The sequence below is a fragment of the Oryctolagus cuniculus genome, chromosome 6, assembly GCF_964237555.1.
Source record: "Oryctolagus cuniculus chromosome 6, mOryCun1.1, whole genome shotgun sequence".
NCBI lineage: Eukaryota > Metazoa > Chordata > Mammalia > Lagomorpha > Leporidae > Oryctolagus > Oryctolagus cuniculus.
In genome coordinates, this window is record NC_091437.1 from 158,540,822 (window position 1) to 158,556,262 (window position 15,441).

Here is a 15,441-nt window from a genome sequence, read left to right on the forward strand (position 1 = left end):
AGAAACCGAGCCTCCTGCCAGCCTCACTCTCCGTGGATCACATTACCCTCAGAGCCCAGGCTAGAAACAGTCACTGCTCACCTCCGTGCCACCGCAGTGTCGTCTTCCTCTGCAGTTCTCCCTGGAAGCCTGCTGTCTTTCTGAAGAAAATGTGGAGCTATTAATGCTGACCTGAAATGCCAACGTCATTATTCTACTCCATCAAAATGACCACTGCCAACCTAGAAGGTTGGGTCAGGCTTTGTGTATCTTAGCTGCAGTATCCGTACTAATTGAATGCTTTTGTAAGACGGGTGAAATGGTCCTTTGCTAGCTGAAGACACTGGTGTCTGAGACAGAAACTTCTAGTTAGGATGCAAATGGCGAGTTCAGGATTCAAACTTTGTGCTAGTCCAAGTTCATGTTGTTTTCTAGCCTGTGTGCTTCAACTGCTGTCATCTCCATTTGCTACTGTGAAACTTCTAGAACTACTGCCAATCGTGTTTAAGTCCGTGCTATCTGGATCATTTGCAGTTCACCTAACCATGTCTCAATTGGAAACCCAGACATTGCTTCAAGCTTTGATCTCTCTTCCAATGAGAAGCACTCCATTATGGCAGGCTTCATATAGCACCCAGTGCTGTGCCAGGAGCCACCCCAGTGACTGGAGATTGGGTGGAGTGGACCAGGTGGGCACTCTGAGTCCTGAACTCAGACTTGCGCTCTGGCAGTTGACCAGCCATGCGATCCTTCTGAGCTTTGATTTCCTGACCTTCATGGCAATGATGCCTAGTTTAGAACTTGCATGAGAATGTAAACAAATAAGGTACCTAGAAGCTTTTACTAAATAAAATTGAAACTGGTAGACATACTGAATGTCTTTATGTGTCAGCCATTAAGTGAAGCTAAGAGGAGATGTAGAATTAGTAAGATCGTGGTTTATAGGCTATTACAAACAAAATCAGTTCCAGCTAGGAAAGAGTCCAGGGGGCCAGCCAGGGAGGCCAGAGAAAGGAAAGGCAGGTGGACTTGCAGGTGGAGGGGTTTTCATTAAAACGTGTACGCGCATGTGTGTGTGAAAGAGACTTCTAAAGGATTTTTGAAAAATTGTCTTTGAGCACCCTTGAGAGAGCCAGTGACAAGACTTGGATGTATTTGGGGATTCGAGATGAGCCGAGAGGAAAGAGCTCATAGAAGTGGGCGTGGCTTAGGACACCGCTATGGGCAGTGAAGGGCTGCTGCTTCCATCTGAAGTTCCCTCGCAGATATAAACTTCCGAAAAGAGCAGGACCTCCCCGATGTGTGAATACTGATCTTCATCTCAACCAGTATTGGCATTTTAAAATGTATTCGATGGGATCCGAGTACATATTTGGTAGTACCCACTATCGCTAAAACACAAGGGGACATTTGGCACAGAACAAAGTTGCTGTTTGGGTGCTCTGCTGGGTTCAAGTCCTGGTTCCACTCCTGCCTGTGGCTTTCGGCTAATGTGCACCACAGGAGGCAGCAAATAGGACTCATGGACTTGAGACCGTGCCACGCATGTGGGAGACCCACACTGATTCCCTAGCTCCTGGCTCTGGCCTGGTCCAGTCTCTGCTGCTTCAGGCATTTGTGGGGTCAGGAAGAGTGAACCAGTGGGTGGGAGATCTCCGTCCATCTCTCTCACATTACCTTTCCAGTGGGGGAAAAAAAACTTGAAATATATGAGCAACACTTCCACAATATTTGGAAACTTTTCAAAAATTTGTTTTTGCTTTTCCATTTTATTTCTCAACAAAACATTACCTTCTTTTATATTTAGAAGGGTACTTTAGTGGCAGGAATGGAATGAGAAGACAGTGCATGTTTTTGAAGTCTTCATACAAATCTTTATCATCTTCTAGCACTTCTCTCTGCAGTAAAATGGTACCTTGTAGCAATAGTAAAAGTAAAATGTTACAGTAACAGCGTCAAAATGCACGAAGCAAACACTTATCCCTGAACAGAGAAACAGGAAAGTCTCCAATTACACCCTCCTTTCACATTAATAGAATAGAATCTGTACGGATGTAGACAAATGTAACAAAAATGGTCACCCGGCTTAACTGACGTGGAACATTTCACCCAACAATGTAAGAATCTGAATGTCCTTTTCATATGTGCAGGGGGCACAAGAGGTATCCAGTCTATAAAAACAAGTCTCAGTGTAAGATGATTGAAATCAGGGATATGTGTTCTGGCCACAATGGAATTGAGCAGGAAAGTAATACCAGATAATTACCTGAGAAAGAACCCAAATGCTTGAAAACTAAGCAATATACTTCTAAATAATCCATGAAGCCAAGAAAAAGACTGTATAGAATAAGAAAATATTTCAGACAGTGAAAATAAAAACACAACGAGGTTACATTTGTGAGATATAGCCCATGCTATGTTAGATTTCTGGCCTTAAATGCTTCCATGTGTAAAAACGGAGGTACAAAAAATGACTGATCATGTGGGGAGCAACTCGGACTAGACTAAGTTACTGGAATTAAGACTTATTCTATGCATCTGCTCTTCCACAATATGGCGCTGGGAGAGGAGCGTACAGCTTCTACCCAGCTGCCTCTCACCAACTTGACAAACTGTAGGACCTGCTCCTGATTGGAGGAGAGCAGCGTACTCGGCGTGTGGGTAGCAGAGTTGGGATTGGCGGAAGAGGACTATAAAGGAGGAGAGAGACAACATGCACAAGGAACATCTATCTGAAGGAACACCTGTGCAGCCTTCCACGGAGGTGGAAGGGTCGGCAGCCAACCCGGGAAGAACCAGCAGCAAACCCGGGGAGGGCCGAGCAGACGAAAGAACAGCGCAGGGTCCTGTGTCGTTCCTCCATGAAGAGGGGGAGTGACATAATGGTGCCGTGACTCGGATATGAAGCCTAGGCAGGGTTTAGTGTCGTTCCTCCATGAAGAGGGGGAGCGACAGATCAGGGGTCCCACAAACTTGGATATGTTGACATGTTCATTCCATTAAATCTGGTTTTTAAAGATTTGTTTATTTGAAAGGCAAAGTAACAGAGGGAGAAAGGGATGGGGCAATGGGAGGGGAGAGGGCCGGAGGGAGAGAGAAAGCGCGAGCAAGCAAGCAAGTGCCAGCTTCCATTCACTGGTTCACTCTCCGTATAGATGCAATAGCTGGGGCTGGACCATGCTGAAGCCTGGAGCCAGGAACTCCTTTCTGGTCTCCCACATGGGTGGCAGGGGCCCAAGGTGCTGGGCACTCTTCCTTTGCCTTCTCAGATGCGTTAGCAGGGAGCTGGGAGGGGAATGGAACAGCTGGGACTCTAACCAGTGCTCTGATATGGGATGCCAGAATCACAAATGGTGGCTTAACCTCCTGCCCTGACACTGGTCCCAGTTCAATTATATTTAAATTTCCCCTAGAGATTTCCTCTTTGATGCATGCATTATTTGGAAGTATGTCATTTAGTTTCAAGTGTTTAGAAATATTTTCTGTTGTCTTCCTGTTGCTTGTTTCTAGTTTGGTTCCACTGATATCAGAGAACATACTGTATGATTTTTAATTCATTGAAATCTGTTGGGATTTGTTGTATATGGCTCAGGAATAGTCTATCTTACTGTGTGTTCCGTGGAGATGCTTAAAAGAGCATGTGCTCTGCTCTTGTCCGGGCTGCATTGGTCCGCTCCTGTTGGTGATGATGTTGAGTTCTTCTGTGTCCTTGCTGGTTTTCCTTTCTAGTTGGTCTGTCAACTATTGAGAGAGGGGTGTGGAAGTCTCTCACTTTAACTGTCAGTTGTCTATTTCTCCTCTCAGTTCTCTCAGTGTTTGCCTCACAGATTTGGCAGCTCTGTTGTTTGATGCATAGACAGCAGGATTACTTTATCTTCTTGGAGGACTGACCCTTATGCTATTGTGGAACCTCCCTCCTCACCGCAGGGAGCTTCATGTGCTCTAAAATCTGTCTTATCTTTCAATAGTAGGGCTATCCCTGCATTCTCTGATTAATATTTGCATGGAATTGAGTATGTCTTTTTCCATCTTTTACTTTCATCTACCTATATCATTCTATTTGAGGTGAGCCTTTTATAGACAGTATGTAGTTGAGTCATTTTTAAGAAACATACTCTGCCAATCTCTGTCCTTTAAGTGGTGGACCATTTAGCATATTGTAATAATCTATATTTTAGGCTTAAAGTATGCTGTTTGGTTACTCATTTTTTGTATTGAGTTCATTCTCACTGCCTTCTCTTTCGCTGTTTTTTTTTTTCTACCTTTCTATGTGTTATTTGAACAATTAGAATTCCATTTTAGTTCATCTGTAGCATTTTCGAGTGTATCTTTTGGCAAATCTTTGTAGTGATTGCTTAAGCTGCTGCAATCACAAGAGGCCTCAGAAAATTCATGGTAATATGTATTGTGCAAAGAAAAAGTGTGTGGCTTTTGAAATTTTGGGTGCCATGATAAACACCACTTCATCCATTTTTTTATTACCTTTTTGAAGTACTCTCAAATATACACAATATATAATAGCTTATTTTTACATTTTCCCAGTTTGAAATATTACTCTCCTTTATTTATAATTATCTTAAATAAACTTTTGTATAACTACCGAAGATAATTTAGAGCACTCACGAGAAAGAAGATATGTTCTGTTTACACAGACAGGACTTTGATGTGTCCTAGGATTGGTTTCTCTGGGTTTATTCTCTGGGGTTTGCTCAGTTTCTTAAATCTGTAGGTTTATGATTTTTGCCAAATTTGGGAAACGTTCAACTATGATTTCTATCCTTTTTCAGTTTTACCTTTTTCTTGTCCCTTTCTGGCACTCAAGTAGTATTGAGCATTGCCTAAAATAGTCCCTAACAACATGGCGCCTGGCGGATGTTCGGGGGGCGTGTCTGCGGCCGCTGCAGTTAAGCCACCTGCAGGGATAGGTCCACTTTAGTTCCGGACACGTGGACTGTGCACAATCCCTATATGCCCCTGTGCGTGGTCCACCCATGCCTGCATGACCTTTTCACTGATTAGCTCCCCTACTGCACATGTCTTTCGTAAGCTTTATAAGCCTGGACACTTCCTCAATAAAGTAGTTCCTGCTTCGACAGAGCTCACGGGTGCTTGCTGTGGCATGCTTGACCCATCGACCTTACCTCTCCCGTTCACCTTGTCGGGGAGTGCTTGTACTGTCCCCTGCTGGTCAGGGGCCAGTCTCAGACCCCCAACAAGTGTTGCCCAACCTAGGGCTCGAGGGACACAAACGAGCCCTAAAGAAGGACTGACTCCGGCCAAAGTGAAAGTACTGGCGGACACGGCTAAGCGAGGCTCTCGAGGCAAGGTATCCCCGAAAGGATGGGGCAATCTCATGGTAAGTGATGACCCAGTGCCTAAGGCGCTGAGATGCATACTAAAGACTCAAGGCTTAGAAATTTCTGACTCTCAAGCCGAGGAGGTTTGGGAAGTCCTTACTGAAGTGGTGCCATGGCTCGCAGCTGCCAATCTTTTTGATTGGTCCACATGGGACCGGGTGGAACAGCTGGTTCAAACACAGGAGGTCAGTCTTGGGACTTTTCCTACATTGGGGACCTACCCTACCCTGTAAGCCCTTAAGGCTTGCTTTCCACCGACCCCAAGCAAAAGAAAGCTGCACAAAAATCTTGCACATCTAAGCCGGTTGATATGAAACAGATGAGCTGGGTGGCCTTCGATGAGGAAGGTCAGGAGGCTCAGAAATCCCCAGAGGCAGTTGTAACTCAGGTAGAGCCTTCAGGTGTGTCGGTAACCCCTAAACACCCAGCATGGCCTCAACCCACTGCGCCTCCAATTACAGAGGGGATGTCCGGCCTTGTGTCGCCCACGTGGTCACCCCCTTATGGGCATTCCCCTCCCTTGGATCACCCACCGCCCTCTTGTCCTTCTGACTGAGATGGCTTACAGCTGCCATTTGATGGATCGGGTGGAGTCTCACCCTCACCCTGCATGGCTTTTCCAGTAAACGTCAATCCGGGAGGCAACCGGCCTGCACCCTGGTATCCTTGGGAAGCCCATGAGCTAAAAGAATTAAAGGCTGTTTCTGAAGATGGGCCAAATTCTCCATGGGCTGAGACTATTCTCCAGGGTCTCGCTCATCAACAATGTACTACCCAAGACTGGAAAAATTTGGCTAAAGCTGTACTCCCTGGTCCTCTATACATAAAGTGGTGTGCCTTTTTTAATGACGAGTGTCATACGCAGGCGGAAAGAAACCAGGCCGCTAATCCTCCTATACCAGTAACTTTCGGAATGCTTTCTGGATCTAGTGACCAATATGTTACTGGCCTGCAACAGGCTGCCATTCCTGCTCCTTACCAGGAGCAAGTAAGAGCCATAGGACTGGCTGCCTGGAAAAAGCTGGAGGAAGGCCCCTCTGAACCACCCGTAGCTGGGATCACTCAAAGGCCATCTGAGGACCCAGCCACCTTTATAGAGTGGGTTCCCCCCAGGGCCCCTGAGAGACCAATTCGTTAAGATGTTAGTATGGGAGGGCATGACCACAGATCATAAACTTGCTTGTGCAGGTATGAAAGACAGGTCAATGGGTAGATGGGTCGTGGCCACCAAGGATGTGGGGACACAAGCCCATCAATCTCAGTCCTTGGCGGCTGCCTTAGAAACCCAGACAACCTTACTGTCTGAGGCCTTTGCTAATGCCCTCACTCTGGCCACTGGGAAAAAGTGGGGAACTTGCTTTGGATGTGGTCAATCGGGTCACTTTAAGAGGGAATGTCCCAATAGCCGCCCTGCTGCTCAAGCACCACCTCATTCTCTGCCCTTTGGAGGAAAAGGTGGCACTAAACCTGAGACTCCATGTCCCTGCTGTCACAAAGGTTTCCATTGGCTAAAGGACTGTCAATCAAAGTTTGATATTGAAGGGAAGCCTTTAAACTAGACACGGGGCACCCTCCAGCCCCGTCACATAAAGGAGGTATCTCCTCAGGCTCTACCTTGACCTCACCAGCCGCAGGAGATAATAGGTCTAGGTTTACTCCCAAAGGTCCCCTCCCCCCCCCCCCGTGCCCATTGGACTGTCCCCATTATTCCAGGAATTAGGCCCAAGATGAATATTTTCATAGCTGAAAAGAAATTCCGCTGTCTGATTGACACTGGGGCCAACCACATGGTTTTGAGAAAAGAAGTTCCTCCACAGTGGAAACTAGTCCTGGGGCCCCATCTGATGGGAGTTGGTCAGAAGAAACTAAAGATTTCCTAAAATGGGAGGATGTGGATGGTAGCCAGGGGGAAGTGCGCCCCCTTGTGGCCACTGGTCTATCCACTAACCTGTTGGGACAAGATATACTGGGAGAAACTGAAGTGTATATTACTACAGATCATAAGGCATTCTATGAGGATCTCCTAGAGGAGGAAGAACATCAACAGTAATTTAAGTCACCAGGCTCCCTAAGCAACTACAGGGGTGACCCATTCTTCGAGGTTTCTAGGACTGGTGTTCCAGCCCCCTGGGTCAGACCTCACCCTCAATTCTAGAGGCCACTGTTCCATTGGTCCCTGCAATTCAATGGCTCCCGGGGCCACCTATATCAGTAGAACAGTGCTGCCTCAAAACAAGTTGTCAATATTAAAAGAAATCATGTCAGAACAATTACAACTTGGACACATTAGGCCCTCTGTGAGTCTATGGAATAGCCCTGTATTTGTTATTCGAAAGGCTTCTGGAAAATGGAGAATGCTACAAGACCTTAGAAAGATCAATGACCGCATAACCCAGGTGGGAACTCCCCTCTGAGGGCTGCCTTGGGTCTCTTCTATACCCTCCAATTTGACACTTATAGTAGTATACATCAAAGATTGTGTCTTTTCTATCCCCTTAAATCCTAATGATTGTGAAAAATTTGCCTTCTCCATACCTTCCACAAACCTTCAGGGTCCGGATGAAAGATATGAATGGGTAGTTCTTCCCCAAGGAATGGCCAATACTCCTGCTTTTGCCAACATTTTGTCTCCCAGGTTTTGCACCCCTTACAACAGGAAGGGATCACACTTATATAGATATAGATATAGATATAGATATAGATATAGATATAGATATATAGATAGATGGATGGATGACATTATTATTGGATCTGCTAACCCAGAACAATTAGGGTCCACTTTCAGACAGTTACAAAAACTCCTAGCTCAAGCTGGTCTCCATATGTCCAGCAATAAGGTCCAGACTGTCCCCCCCCCCCCGTTCAAAATCTTGGGGATGCATCTCAATATGGATTCTGTCTCCCCACTTAAACCTCAGCTATCAATACAGCCCAAATAGTCGTTAGTGGAACTACAAAAACTACTGGGAGAGCTAAATTGGCTGAGGCCCTGGCTCCATATTTCTACTGAAGATCTCCTCCCTCTATTTGATTTATTAGAAGACAAGGACCTTACTGAGACTATCAGTCTAAATGAAACACACCTCAATATACTACAAGAGGTCCAATCGGCCCTTAATAGTGTCCAACTAGCTAGATATAACCCTAAGTGTCCCGTGAGCCTTTGGATCCTTTCAGGAGCCAAACTGGTCATGGCTGTAATCACCCAAAAAGGAAATCCTCTCCAATGGATATACACCTCCATTGCCGGAGCCCCTAGAGTGTATTCACATCTTGACCATTGGCAAACCTCATCATTAAGGGGAGGGACACCTCTGTTAGACATTATGGCAAAGATTTTGAGATGCTTGTTGTCCCCTACTGGTCCTCAGACTTTGAATGGATACAAAGAAACAATCCTAGAATGTCCTTAGCTCTAGAGGGTTTTCTAGGAAAAATTGACTGCAATTGTGGTCCAACTAGGTGGGTAACTTCCTTTTCCCACCTGTCATGGATACCCCCTACCCTCTTCTCTACCAGGCCCCTAAAGGAGGCTGTCAATGTGTTTATGGATGGGCAACAAGCTGGTTCTGCAGTAGTAGTTTACCTCCTGCATCAAGTGCTCTAAAAAGGTCGCCTCAATTATATTTTGAGTCTGTAAGGGATCTGCCCAATTTAAGGAACTATATGCTGTAGCCATGCCATGTCCCATATTGGAGAGCCACTAAATCTATTCTCAGATAGTCTCTGTGGTCAATCTCCTGCCCACTCTAATTTTGTTCCACATTAGGTTGGATAACAATCCTATCACCCCATTAATGACCCAGGTAAGGTCCTTATTGAGACAAAGGTGTCAACCTCTCTTTGTACAACATTTGAGAGGACGTTAAAATTTGCCAGGTTTCTTGTCACAAGGCAATAAAATGGCAGATCAACTGGCTATGCGTGGGGTCTTGACAGCCCCAATTCAAACCATTCCTGATTTACAGCTCGCTCAAGGTCTTCATGACCTTACACATCTACATTGGAGAGGGTTACATCATAGATTTCCTTCCGTTCCCATTAAAGAAATAGATTATAAGAACCTGCAAATCATGTCTTCCCCTGTTACAAGTCCCACCTTTTCAAACACCTGGAGTAAATCCTAGAGGACTAAAGCCCAACATACTATGGCAAACTGATGTTACACACTATGCACCACTTGGCAAGCTTAGATATATCTTTATGTCCATTGACACGTACTCCCATGCCTGTTGGGCCACTGCTCACTCCGGTGAAAAGGCCAAACATGCTGTTAGTCATTTTCTGCAGTGTTTTGCTATTTGGGGGCTACCAGTAAAAGTTAAGACTGATAATGGCCCTGTTTCATTAGTAAGACAACACAAGAATTCTTCAACAGATGGCATATTCAACACTCTACTGGAATTCCTCACAACCCACAAGGACAAGCAATCATCAAAAGACAAAATAAGATTTTAAAAGACCAACTTATAAAACAAATGGGGAATCATACCCCCACAAGACCAGCTACGAATGGCCATGCTCACCTTAAATATTTTACATTTTCCAAAAACATCAGCTCTTGTCAGCCTTTCACAAACATTGGTCCCTCCAAGTACCCTACCTTTCGGTTATGGTAAAATGGAAGGACCCACTAACCGGTGCTGGCAAGGACCAGACCCACTGATGAGCACTGGTAGAGGATTTGGATGTGTCTTCCCCCAGGGGAATTCCAATCCCATATGGGACCTGCGAGAAACCTTAAATATCTCCCCTCTGCCGAAGAAGGTCACCCAGGAGGACCCCCTCCTGAGGAGTAACTTTTCTTTTCTCTTACAGGGATGAAAAGACCATATCGGACTCTGCCTCATTGTGACTGGAGCATCATGGTACATCAGGAGTGCTGCTTTTATGCTAATCGCTCCTGCATCATCCAGGACAAGATCCTCCAAGAAGACCTTGAAAAATGTTGTAATGAGGCCGGCGCCATGGCTCACTAGGCTAACCCTCCGCCTTGCGGCACTGGCACACCGGGTTCTAGTCCTGGTCGGGGCACCGGATTCTGTCCCGGTTGCTCCTCTTCCTGTCCAGCTCTCTGCTGTGGACAGGGAGTGCAGTGGAGGATGGCACAAGTCCTTGGGCCCTGCACCAGCACGGGAGACCAGGAGGAAGCACCTGGCTCCTGGCTTCGGATCAGTGCAGTGCGCCGGCCACAGCATGCCTGCCACAGCGGCCACTGGGGAGTGAACCAACGGCAAAAGGAAGACCTTTCTCTCTGTCTCTCTCTCACTGTCCACTCTGCCTGTCTCTAGTTACCTGTGGTCGGGCTTTGGGGGATGGCTTCCTTATCTCCTCCCCCTTGTGGGCCCCTTGGTCTCCACTGTCCTTGTAAATTTGTCTAAGATTGCATCGCTGCGGTTCAGTTAATGGTGGTCCGACAACAATATGCCACTCTTCAGGAACCGGGTTATGCCACTCTTTAAGCGCCAGATTGGCAACCCTATATGTCCACCTACGGCCACTGCCAAGATGCAGAGGTGTAATACATCATACCCTGAATTGCTGAGGTGGTAGCTGGTGATGGGTAAGATCCCCTGGGGCAGCCCCTAACAGCTGGAGTAGTAGTCAAAGACGGGTAAGATCCCCAGAGGGGGACAACCTAGGAGACATGCTCCTTAAAGGGCTGATCCCAGTCAGAGGGGCAACCTAAGACAGGCACACTCTCCGCTCAGTTCCTCTTTCTCTCTAATATAAAACAAAAAGGGGAAAATACTGGGCATTGCGTAAAATAGTCCCTAACAACATGGCGCCTGGCGGATGTTCGGGGGACGTGTCTGTGGCCACTGCAGTTAAGCCACGGGAGATCGGACCACCTGCAGGGATAGGTCCCCTTTAGTTCCAGACACGTGGACAGTGCATGATCCCTCTATGCCCTGTGCGTGGTCCACCCATGCCTGCATGACCTTTTCGCTGATTGGCTCCCCTACTGCGCATGTCTTTTGTAAGCTTTATAAGCCTGGACATTTCCTCAATAAAGTAGTTCCTGCTTCGACAGAGCTCACGGGTGCTTGCTGTGGCGTGCTTGACCCGTCGACCTTACCTCTCCTGTTCACCTTGTCGGGGAGTGCTTGTACTGTCCCCTGCTGGTCAGGGGCCAGCCTCAGGCTTAAGCCCCCAACAAAGTAACTTAAGTGTTAGATCTGTTATAGTTATGTAGGTTACTGAGGATTTGTTTATTTGTAGTATGTTTTAAACTTTGTATTTATTTGAAGAGAGAGAGAGAGAGTCAGTTTATTGTTCTCTCCCCAAATGCCCACAATAGCCAGGGATGGGATGCCAGGAGCCAGGAGCTCAACCCAGGTCTACCACATAGGCGGTAGGGACTCAACTAATTGGACATTACCTGCCCCCTCCCAGGGTGTGCATTAGGAGGAATCAGGGTCAGAATCAGAGCCTAAACTCAAACCCAGGTATCCTGACATGGATGGTGGCATCCCAAGTGGCATGGTGACCATTACACAAAACTCCTGTTGGTGGGTCTTTAAGTCTCTTTGAGTCTCTCATCCTCGAGTTTATAGACTCTTCTGTCAGTTCTGTTCAGCACACTTACTGAGCTTTTTATTTTGGTTACTTTGCTTCTCAGCTCTAAGATTTCTGTGGGTTTCCTTTGGGCCCTCTATTCTGTTCTCTCACATGCCTCAGATGGAGTCACAGTGGTTCATGGAAGGTTTTTGTGCTTTAATGACGAATGCTTTACGGTCCTGTCAGATAATAATTCTGACATCAGTGTCGTGTAGTGCTGATGTCTGTTCATTGTTCTCATTCAAGTTGAGATTTCCCTGGCTCCTGGCACAGCGAGTGATGTCCCAGCAAAGCCCGGGCCGTTTGGGTGTTACGTGAAGCAGCTCTAGATCTCATTTAAACCTCCCTGTTCATCAGAACCCCTGTAACAGCCCGACGGCAGAGAAAGAGGGATGCACGCCAGTCCTGCCAAGAAGAGTTGGAAGTCCAGGTGTTCACTCTCTTGAGCCCTGGCTGGGGGTGTGCTCCTCCTTAGTGCTGAGCGAGGGTGGGGTTCAGGCTCTCCACTCAGCCTCTGCGGAGGCTGGCAGGGAGCGGGTGTCTCATTGCTCCCTGCGTGGTCTCCCCTGACACCACAGGGAGACGGCCTTATTGCTGCCATCATGGGGTCTCCATTGGTACTGCAGAGTGAGGGGAAGCGCCACTGCCCATCATGGGTGGAAGTCTTGACTTCCCACTCAAAATCCTGCAACATCAGCCGTCAGGGGGCCGGGGGGCTCCTCGCAGCCTGGCAAGGGTGGAATTCTGGGTCCCCACCTGGCCCGTGACGTTTGCCTTAGTAAAGAGGTCGTTGTCTGAAATTTCTGTCTCGCCAGGCTGCCCGCTACCCTGGAACTTTGGCTTGCGAGGGCTTTTGTTTGTTTGTTTGTTTGTTTTTTGCTTTTTACCTGTGCTTCCTGGCATTTCTGAGTTTCTCCAGCACTCAGTCTGACTCTCATGAGAGAAAAAAAAAAAAAAAAGCAAACCCCAAGAAACCCCAAGGATCTCACAGCCGTTTCGTGCCTCTGGCCCTGTAGCCGCTGCCCAATCTGCCTTTTCCTCCACCTTTCAGTATCGTCTGCCCCGGCTTCTCTACGTAATGGCCACGTTTTAAACCAGACTTAACAGGAAGACTGGGGAAACTCGTTCTACTTCCTGTTTCTGGACAGAGGAATCAAGTAGCTGGCATATTTAGGATTGCCATGGACACCTAGAAGGAGGAGGAACGTGGCTGAGTGTGGCTGTGGGTCTGTGGGAGACCGGGAGAAGCTGTTCTCAGCAGGGGGCAGGGACCCGGCAGTCCGTGGCAGGCTGGGCCAGGGCAGTGATGCTGTGGAGCAGGCCCTGTGGCCGGTGGGAGCTGCCGCATGGATGAGGTCAGAAGCGACAGTGGGTGGTCCCTCCTTGAAGTGATAGGCTTCTGGGTGCTGCAGTCACTCTCCATCCCCGCCCCCACACCGAATCCTCTCGGTAAGCATTATTGGCCATAGCACCTTAGGACTAGAGACTGAAGGAGATGGTTATGTAGGGAGTGGGAGAGGCGACAGGCCTGCGAGGAAGAGCCTGGCCCAGTGATGGGCGCTCCAGCCAGGAGCAGGCTGGCCTTGCGAGGTCTCCAGGGAACCTGTGTGTCCCGGGAGCTTGGTGGAGAGGAGGCAGAGGCAGGGCCGAGGAGCTGAGTCATGGTGAGCAGACGGTTTCGGTGGAGGAGGTGACGCCACGCCGTGGTTCTCTCCAGGCTCACTGCTCTGTTGCTTGGGCACAGAGAAGCACTGTGCGTCTGGGTGTGCACGAAGCTCCCGGGCGGACTCTGCACAGAGCCCCACACGGTTCTGGTCTGCTGAGTGCTCCGGGCGCCAGCTCCAGGAGGAGTCTCGTCTCAAGTGTGGGCTGCTGCCCGCCCGCAGGGCTCTCTTCATTCTGGTGATGCCCTGCTGCTCCGTGGACCCTAAAGCAGCAGACCCAGTGGAGCAGAGATGCCCCTGGCATGGGTCTGAGTGCATCGGGTCCCAGGGACCAGGCCAACGAGAATGACTTAGCACCTGGGGCAACTGTGCAAGCTTGGGGAGATGGGAAGCATGGTGATCGGGTGGGGTTTGGGGGAGCCCTCTAAGCGCGGTCAGCTTTCTCTGAGACTCGTCTGCGTTAGGATGCCTGCAGATGGGGAGTGGAAGGCTGCTCAGTGCCCTGCTTTTTACATTACTGTGGTGAGAACGGGGCTGCTGGCTCCCCAGAGCATGGGGGCCGTGGCCCTGGCGAGAGGCGGCTGTAAGTGGAAAATAGCCTTGGACTGAAATCTCAGTGATCTTTGTGGCCATCCCTCCCTGCCCAGGGCTCCTTGGCGCTCCTGCACTTTGGGTCCCCACCCCAGCAGCAGGAGGCAGAGTGTAAGGGCTGTCCCTCAGCTGGTGAAGCAGCCGCAGCGGGGGCTAGGCTAGGAGGCTGATCTGATCAGCCAGTCCAGAGCTGGGGGGATCTGAAGGAGGCAGGAGGGGCGAGGATGCAGGGGAGGGGTTGCCTGGGAAATGGTTACCAGGTAGGGTGTGGAGCTGTGAGCTAAGAGGCTCGGCAGGTGCTCAGGGGTGCTGTGTGAGGTGGTGGGGACTGGGGGTACTCCCTTCTGTTTGGGGTGTGCTGGATCCCCCAGTGTCTGGGGAGCATCCAGGTGGTGTGTGTGTGGCAGCGTGGCTGGAGGCAGTGGCAGCAGAGTAGCATCCCCAGGTCAGCTGTGCGTGCCCCCAGACACTGGAAATGGCTGTGGAGGGCTGCTTTCTCTAGTTCATGTCATGAACACGATAGTGATGCCGATGACCAAGGAGCCGGCAGGGGCTGATCTGTGTCCCGGGAATTCCCATGTGCTGCAGTTCTAACCCCACGGCCCCAGGATGCCACTACTGTGGGAGAGAAAAAGAGGCAATGACATTGAACCATGATGCCTGGGCGGGGGCCGAGGGCCCTTACTCAGGCTGACCGGCATCCTCATCACAAGAGGAGACAGACGAGGACAGAAGGACACAGGCAGCAAAGAGCATGTGAAGACACGGGGAGGCAGTGGCGGTATGGGCCTGCGAGAGAAGAAACCAGCTCAGCCGACATTTTGACCTTGGACTTCAGACTCCCCCACCCCACCCTGCGGCCTGGGACGCCCTGGGATGGCACTGCTATGGCTGTATGTGACAGTCACAGGCACTGATCATCCCACAGAACTGCAGCTGTAGCTTCCCCTCTCCCCCGCCCCCCAGTGTGGCACCCGCCCTGCACGGGCCCTCTCCCTGGACCTCTGCTCCTTTAGATTTCTGCACGAATCCCCTTCCTCCTCAGCTGCCCCGTCTTCACTGAATCCCCCTGGTCATCTCTCCACCCCTGCCCCTACCTGGCCCCAGCCCCGTGCCCTGTGGGTCACTGCTCTGTGCACCTGCCATGGGCACAGTGAGAAGATCCATGATGATAGTAACTGCTGACTTTTAATGAGCACCTGCTGGCCAACATCTCACTCATTCTCCTGCAGCTCCCCGGACACCCAGAGAGGCCTGAGCATCCCTGGGGGACCTTGCTTCCTGGAGAA